Source organism: Oryctolagus cuniculus, chromosome 14 (assembly GCF_051225735.1).
Source record: "Oryctolagus cuniculus isolate XC-2025 breed Fujian yellow rabbit chromosome 14, ASM5122573v1, whole genome shotgun sequence".
In the NCBI taxonomy this organism is placed as follows: domain Eukaryota; kingdom Metazoa; phylum Chordata; class Mammalia; order Lagomorpha; family Leporidae; genus Oryctolagus; species Oryctolagus cuniculus.
Window position 1 is genome coordinate 71974267 of NC_142880.1, and position 9528 is coordinate 71983794.

Sequence of the window (9528 nt, forward strand, 5' to 3'; positions counted from 1 at the left end):
TTGCTAACTTCCAGACATACAGCTCAACAGTAAGGAAAGTGTCCAAAAATACTTTAGGTTTAAAGAGTGTTTCATATACCCCAATTTAGTTCTTCTCTTGGCTTTTAGTGCATTTTTCAGAGTCTAGTTTGATATACAGACTTCGGCTCCTAAGCACTGGAAAAATCAGTAGTTGAATGTCCAAGCAGCCTTTAAAATACTGACGTTTTGTACTGACAATAGCACCAGTGTATTTCATGAACTATGTTTTACTCTCTACAAATGAAGGGATTGAACAGCACATTAACTTTTTAGAAAATCACCCGTATATTAACTAGTAGGGAAACATACTGTACCACTTCTACCCACACAATCTTCTGCCATCAATGAAAATCAAATGACATTTCATTTCAGTGTTTTTATACATGGGTTTATAGAGCTTCCAGGAGAGAGTGAGGAGTCTGAGCTATTGAGACTGAGAGAATATTATCTGATCAAATGTCCATCTCCCTCCTTCACCTCCTGGAACTACTCCCACCCTCAGTACTATTCTTTCAAGGAGGTCCTTGAATTCTCATCCAATTCACTGACCTGGCCTTGTGGGTTTCTTCACTCACTTTATCTACTCCAAACTTATGAAAAATTCCACAAATGTAGTAAAATATCTTCAAATAATATAAATGTGATTTTATTTCAGTCCATGATGATCAAGATGCTGTGTATATCTGGTTTGACTCAAGTCCCTCTCATTTCTCCCTTAGATCATCTTTTTGAAAATATTTTATTTAAGTGGTAATACAATTTTTTTTTATTTTAGACTTTCACCTTGTACTTTTCACTAGTTTTATTGCAATGGAATTTAATAAAAAAGAAAAAGCTAGTAAAACCAAAAAACATAAAGATTGAGCAAGCCATAATCCTTCTGCTAATGGATATGCTATAATCAACAGAAACAATACATAGAACTAATGCTTCTATTCCCTTACATTTATCGAAAGGTTCAAGGCAACTGCTTTTTCATTATCAATTTTAAGTTGCAAACAAGCACATTACAAACCGTGGGGAGACCATTACTGTCTGGGAGAATTCATGGTTTCCTATGTAGGGGTAAAATAAGAACTATATCCTGAGCTTTCTTGGAAAGAAGCCATTTGTCTTTCCCAGGGGTCTGGTGGGGTTTCCTGAGCTTTTTACTGGCAACAGTCAAGTGTTGTTTATGGGACAATGCCAAGACGCCACGGGGTTGAGGAACCCGCACTTGGCTGGCAGGCCTGTCTGGCTCTCTCCTTGGTGCTGGCTGCTTGCAGGGAGTTTGCTTCTCTGGGCTTTGTTTCAGCAAGCCGTGTTGAAAAGGGGTTACCCTGCAAAGTTTTTGATGGATTAACATCCCCAAATGTGTTCTTGGCTTTGTTACCTCAATCTGACCCACCACCATAGGAAGCTTTTCTAAATCACCACAGCCTTGCACCACCTAAATTCTATTTTTCCCTTGTCACACATTGGGTTTTGTAAAACTTTGGAATTCAGATTGCGGTTTGGTTTCTATGGAGTTTCTAAGCCATTTTGAAGTAGGCACCTGCAAATTTCCTTATACCTACAGCTCAAAGACTGTAGTAAGTCCTTGAAAAATGTTTGATGATGTTGATGGTAATAGTGTTTGGCTGTCTTTCCAGGAAGAGACACACAGAAGTTTTAAATGATAACATTCTGTGGTATCCAGACAATGTTTAAGATCATAGATTTAGATATGTGGTCTACAATGGACAAGAATATTATTTTTCTTTCTCTGTTCTCTTTTCAAGAGTAATTACACAAAATTTCCTACAGCTCTCTCTCTCTCTCCCTCCCCCACAATTCTCTTTTTCTCCTCTCTCTCTCTCATGCGCGTATGCATGCTTTTGCATACACACACACCCACACATGCACACACACACACTGATATAAACTTTATAGACTCCTCACCCCAGTCTTTCCATAGGATCTCAAGAGTATAATAACTGAAGCTAACCTTCCTCAGTTCCCATACCAGTCCTCATAATTAATATCTACATGACAGTGAGCAGTTCACTAGTATTTGTCTCTGTGCCTCCATTTCCCCATTGATAAATCAGGGATAATAATAAAATCTAACTTCATGGTTTGTTACATTGATCATATAATGTACTTAAAAGAATATCTGGTATATAGTAAGTAGTATATTAATAATTTTTTACATTGTTATGACTTGAAACAGTGGTTTAGCCAAGATGTTATTTCTCCATTTCTAGATAGTCATCATTTCAAATATCCAAAATGTTCCATTCCAAGTTATTGAGGCTATGGCAGTGACAGTAGAAGCAAGAAATTAGAAAAGAGAGATTCTTTTCTTGATTCAGGGAGTCTGAATCACCAACCTTTACTTTAATGGAAAAGATGGTGATCATAAAAGAGCAGCTGGTTTAATCAAACTTATTTGGGCAACAGAAAGCTTATAAATCATTTACATTTTTAAGATTTATTTATTTACTTGAGAGGCAGAGTTACAGATAGAGAGAGGGAGAGAGGGAGAGAGAGGTCTTCCATCTGTTGGTTCACTCCCCAAATGGCCGCAAAGGCTGGAGTTGGGCTGACCTAAAACCAGGAGCCAGGGTTCGGGAGCCAGGAGCTTCTTCTTTATCTCCCTTACAGGTATAGGGGTCCAAGCACTTGGGCCATTTTCCACTGCTTTCCTAGACCATCAGTAGAGCTGGATTAGAAGTGGAGCAGTGGCCGGCGCCTCAGCTCACTAGGCTAATCCTCTGCCTGCAGCGCCGGCACACCGGTCTAGTCCCGGTCGGGGTGCCAGATTCTGTCCCAGTTGCCCCTCTTCCAGGCCAGCTCTCTGCTGTGGCCCGGGAGTGCAGTGGAGGATGGCCCAAGTACTTGGGCCCTGCACCCCATGGGAGACCAGGAGAAGTACCTGGCTCCTGCCATCGGATCAGCGCGGTGCGCTGGCTGCGGCGTGCTGGCCGCGGCGGCCATTGGAGGGTGAACCAACGGCAAAGGAAGACCTTTCTCTCTGTCTCTCTCTCTCACTGTCCACTCTGCCTGTCAAAAAATAAAATAAAAAATAAAGAAGTGGAGCAGCTGGGATATGAACCAGTGCCCATATGGGATGCCAGTCCTACAGGTGGATGCTTATCCTACTACATCACAGCACTGGCCCCACAAACTAGATTTTATGCAACTTTGCACAATCACTTCGGACAGTTTTTTTTTTTTTTTTTTTTCATTTTAATTGAGAGAGAGAATCTTTCATCTCTTGGTTCATTATACAAGTGCCTACATCATCTGGGTCTGGGCTGTGCCAAGGATAAGAGCCCAAAAAACTCAATCTGGTCTCCCACATGAGTGGCAGGGTCTCAACTACTTGAAACATCACCTGCTGCCTCCCAGAGTGCATATTAGCAAGAAGTTGAATCAGAAGAAGAGACAAACCTTGAACCCAGCCTCCAGTATCAGATGTGGATGACTCAGGTGGTGTCTTAACCACTATGTCTGCAGGATTATATTGAAGGAAAAGGACAGTCAATTATTAGGTGCAATAGTTTGGCACTAAAATAATGCTTCCTGTTGTTTCACATTTATACTATTTCTTGATTTCACCCATGAAAAGCTTGGTAGTGGATAAAATATCAGATCATTAAATGCTCAGTATTTAGAATGCTTTGAAAATTCACTAGGTGACAGATTAGAAGAGAAAAATGAGGCTGCAGAGCTTGGCCTCAATGAAGGCAAGTATTTGACAGTGACAAGTCTGCCTTTCTGGATCCTTCCACAAATTAGGTCTATCAATGGCAGATTTTTTTTTATCTGATACTATAGACTTCAGCATAGAAAAAAGCATAGTTTCCTAGGTCCTCTCATAACTGATGCCTGTTAGGAGTTGATGAAGTAAACCTGACCTGGGTATGTGAGCCTCCAGCATTTTTCCTGGCAAGGATGTGTATTGGACTATAGTATTTTTATGGATATAAAAGTCAATATGGAAGTAGAAGGCTATATTTACAGCAAACCTCATGTAGATGTTATTCCAGTTGTTTATGTTATGTAACAAACCACCCCAAAATGTTGTACCTTAAACTGACAGCAACCATTATGTTGTTGGTAAATCTGCAATTATGGTAGGACATGGTAGAGTGGTTCATCGCTTTCTGTGAGTGTCAGCTGCCATGACTTGCGTGGGATTGGGGAGCCATTTCTAAAATACCTCACACATGTGGTTTGCAAGTTGTTAACTGGCAACTCAGCAAGGGCTGTAGGTTGGGATTTTTCTCATAGCATTGAAAGTTGTTTTACAAAAGGCAAGAGGCCTGGTCAGAAACTGCAAATCTTATGATCCTGAAAGTAGTCTCTGTTGTGTTGTCATAGTAATTAAGAAAGTCATTAAAACCAGCCAACATTCAGAGGTGGGGGGATCAGACTCCATCTTTAATACACTTAAGAAGTTATCATCCCTAAATCTCCACCTATCTGTAAGTTTGATGATCTCTACTATACATCTCAATTGTGCTGATTTCCTTCTATTTTTTTGGCCGGGTAAATTTTGTTTGAGATGTCCGAGAGGTATTTGTCTCTAGTCTCTGTGTCAATCTTTTCCTTCCATTGACATTGGCAATAACATAATCTACATGTTCTCACATACATACGGAATTGAAGTAGCCCTTGAAGAGCATGAGTTTCTTGATAATAATTCATTTTCAGTACTTTAATTATACTTTTATGGTTCAGTTCTTCTGATGAGACTGCAAGCTGATGCTAGAAATAGTCTTTCTTCTCTTTGTCTACAACAACTGTAAGAGTACACAGGGCACATTTCTATTAAATGCTATTTGAAGAAAAAGAAATTGAAATGATGTTGTTAAGAGAGATAGGATTGGGACTGGCATTGTGATATAGCAGTTAGAGATGCCGCCTGTGACACCAGCATCCCATATAGGCACCAGTTTGAGATACTGCACTGTGTCAAACCCAGTTCCCTGATAATGTGCCTGGGAAAGCAGCAGAAGAAGGCCTAGGCACTTGGGCCCCTGCACCCCACCCTGCTTGGGGAGATGCAGAAGAAACTCCTGACTGCTAGCTTTGGCCTGGCCCACCCCTAGCCTTTGAGGTCATTTGGGTGCGAACCAGTGGTTGGAAAAGTCACTCTCTCTCTCTTTCTCTCTCTCTCTCTCTCTCTCTCTCATGTGTCTGTGTATGTGTGTGTGTGTTCCTCTATCTGTGCAACTCTGACTTTAAAGAGAGATAGGATAAAATCTGCCAGATGCACAAAAATACACCACACTACCTGGAGTTATCAGTGAAATGAGAAATAGCTATAAAGTTGTGATCCACAAACAGAACAGGTGTCTCTTTCAGCAGCCACTTCAGTTCCCAATGTTAAAACCAAAATTAAAAAAATACATTATCGTGTCATATGTGATCAAACATTTGAAAAAAGCTTGGGAATCCTAATAATTCATTGGGTGAACAAAACTTTTCTTTAGTTTTTAGGTGAATGAAATGATACTGCTAGCATGTAGGAGGACTGACTTGATCCGACAGTCACTGAATCTATTTTCCAGTGGAAGACCATATCACGTGCAACAGAGCTTTAACCTGCCAATTCTGCAGCACTAGATGGTCTGCCCAAAAGACTTCAGATTTATTTTATGAGTCAAAATAACTAAGATTTCTCAAGACTCTCCCTCTATTTCCCTGAAATAACCATTTAATCCAGAAGAAATTTATGTCATAACCTTTGATGTGTCAGAAATCACAGTGCTCCTTGAAATAATTCAAATCTAATTATTTATAGAAAATCTTTATTAGATGTGATAGCTATTTCTTTACATTAACCTAAACTTCCAGTTCTTTACACAGCACATAATATATTACTGTGAACTACAGACCTAACACAGGTACATAGACCAGTGGAAGAAAATACAGATACCAGAAATTGATCTATGCATCACAGCCAAATGATTGTTGACCAAAGTGCCAAAAACATACATGGAGGAAATGATAGTCTTTTCATTAAATAGTTCTAGGAAAATTGGATACTCATATGCAGAAGATTGTACCTTGATCCCTGCCCCTACTTCTCACCTTCTACAAAAATCAACTCAAAGACCTAAATGTAAGACCTGAAAACATGAAAGAAAATGTAGGGAAGACAACCCAAGACATTTATTACAGGCAATGACTTTTTGATAAGACCTCAAAAGCACAGACACTGCGCTGATCCGATGACAGGAGCCAGGTGCTTCTCCTGGTCTCCCATGGGGTGCAGGGTCCAAGTACTTGGGCCATCCTCCACTGCACTCCCTGGCCACAGCAGAGAGCTGGCCTGGAAGAGGGGCAACTGGGACAGAATCCGGCACCCCGACCGGGACTAGAACCTGGTGTGCCAGCGCCACAAGGTGGAGGATTAGCCTAGTGAGCCGCAGCGCCGGCCTAATATCTGTAACCTTTATAATTATTTTCTATTTGTTGTCCTTGTTCTCTGTTCCTATTTTTGTCATCCACATTATCTCATTTTTGTGATTTTGAGCATTGTTAAATTCAATTTTCTCTTTTTTCTTGACATATCAATTATATTTATTTTTAAAGCTCTTTTTAATGATTGTCCTACAGTCTACAATATATGTTCACAATTAATCCAAGTTCATGGTCAAATAACACTATTCAGCTACTTCAAGTGTCACGCAAGTAACCTAACAAAATATTCCTCATTCCTCACCCTTATTGCCTGTATCATTGCTGCCATTTATATATATATATATATAAAAGTATACATTATATATAAATATTATTAACATGCATAATTAAAACCAATGTTGTATTTTGAATAAACTACTTTCTGTTGGGCCAGTACAATTATCCTTTTGAATGAGCTGTTTTCTATTAAATCAGTGAAGAACAAGCAAAATAATGATTTACTTTATCATCACTTATTCATTCCCTGATTCTCTTTCTTTATATAGACACAGTCTGACTACATCATTTTCATTCTATCTGAAAAGCCCTTTTTAATATTTATTGAAAGGCAGGTCCACTAAAAAAAAAAAAAAAACCTCCATTTTAATTTGTTGACAGTATGTCTATTTTTTCTTCACATTTGAAAAATAATTTACCAGAGTACATCATTTTTGTTATTCTTTTTCCTCTGTGTTCCTCAGTCTGTATCTCCTGGTGAGTAGAACAGGATGAGCACAGGGCCAGGAGCTGGTTATTTCCCTTCCCTGGGTAAGGTTCAGATGAGACCTCAGCTAATTAGTCTGGTCAAGTAATTGACAGGCTTTGTTAAGAAGAAGAGACTTCTCTGACACATTTTAAACATTTCTTTATTTTAGTATTTGAGAGGCAGAGGAACAGACAGGCAGGCAGACAGACATAGTTCCCATCTTCTTGTTTACTACCTAAATGCTCATAGCGGCCAGAACTGGGCTGAGGCACATTCCAGGGAGTACAATCCAGGTCTCTCATGAGTGGCAAGAACCCAACTGATCCATCACACTGCCTCCCACCATGTGCTTTAGCAGGAATCAGGAAAGGAACTAGGACTCAAAGAAGGAAGTCTGATACAGGATGCAGATATCACAAATGGCATCTGAACTGCTGGCTAACCACCCACCCTCTGACACATTCTATGTTAGTTTCCTTTCTTTTCTCCTGACAGAAGCACAATGGAATTTTTCTCTGATATTCACTGAGTACCTAGTAGAGCTCCTGGAATTAAAACTTTCCCCTCATGACTGAGTTTTCTGAGTGTTTTTCTCTAGCAGTCATATCTGCACTGATCCATCAGTTACATTTGTCAATAACAGTTCAGGTTTTCCTATCTCAGCCTTGCTTCCTGGGAGAATTACTACTAATGGGTTTCTGTTAATTTATTGTTCTTTGCAGTCACCTGTTCATCTCTCTAACTATGAGGATAGCAGTTTCCCCTGTGTTCTTAACTTTCTGATTGGTATAGGAAGAGTTACTAGTTTTTCAGTTTGTCCATCTTCTTGTTTGTTAGGAGGGAGATGTGATTGCTAACCTCCTTACATAGCAGACTGCAAAATAGCAATCCTTGATTATACCTTTAATGATAAATATCTGAATATCTGAATTCTAACAAAGGAAGTAAGCACTTAGACACTTTAACAACAACCACTGAATTAGAAATTTTAAGTAAATTCTGGCTTTTAAAGTACTAGTTTTATAAATGTTTAAGAACATATTGAGGGGCCGGCGCTGTGGCACAGCGGGTTAATGCCCTGGTCTGAAGTGCTGGCATCCCATATGAGCATTGGTTCAAGACCTAGCTTCTCTGCTTCTGATTCAGCTCTCTCCTATGGCCTGGGAAAGCAGTAGAAGATGGCCCAAGTCCTTGGGTCCCTGCATCCGCGTGGAAAACCAGGAAGAAGCTCCTGGCTCCTGGCTTCGGATCTGTACAACTCTGGCTGTTGTGGCCATCTGGGGAGTGAACCAGTTGATGAAAAACCTCTCTCTCTCTCTCTCTGCCTTTCCTCTCTCTGTGTAACTCTGACTTTCAAATAAATAAATATATCTTTTTTTAAAAAGAACATATTGAGGTGAATTTGAAAAATATGTTTACCTAGTGAGTTAGCATATATGAGTATATCATAAAGGTAGACCTTCAATTAAAAGACAAATAAAAGAAAGAAGATTGTGACTTCTGTACTGACTAATGCTGGCATATTTACTACATTTTTAGTTTTTTCATTTCAAAATATTCCAAATAATACATAAATGTGTAGAGAAAAGTTCAATGAGCACACAAAAATTTCACAATTTTTAATATTTTTACATATTTGTTTCATATGCCAACATTATATACATACATACATACATACTATTTTGAAGGCAGAATGGCTATATTAATATCAAAAGTGTGGAATTCATGACAAAGATCATAAAATGATGAAATACAGGTAGGTTATTATAGAAGTGGTATAATTCAGTGATAACAACATTTATAATTATCTATATACCAAATAATATGGCATCCACACTTTCTAACATATATAAAAATATATGCACATATGAGAAAAAACATGATCTTTGTCTTTTTGTTTCTGAAATATTTTCCTTTACAATCTCCAGTTCCATCTACTTGGTGGCACATGTCAGGATTTCATTGTTTTTTTTTTTGTTTGTTGTTTGTTTTTGACAGGCAGAGTGGACAGTGAGAGAGAGAGACAGAGAGAAAGGTCTTCCTTTTGCCATTGGTTCACTCTCCAATGGCCGCCGCGGCCGGCTCGCTGCGGCCGGTGCACCGTGCTGATCCGATGGCAGGAGCCAGGTGTTTCTCCTGGTCTCCCATGGGGTGCAGGGCCCAAGTACTTGGGCCATCCTCCACTGCACTCCCTGGCCACAGCAGAGAGCTGGCCTGGAAGAGGGGCAAATGGGACAGAATCTGGCGCCCCGACCGGGACTAGAACCCGGTGTGCCGGTGCTGCAGGCGGAGGATTAGCCTATTGAGCTGCAGTGCCGGCAGGATTACATTGGTTTTATGGCTGAATAATATTTCATATTCTTAAT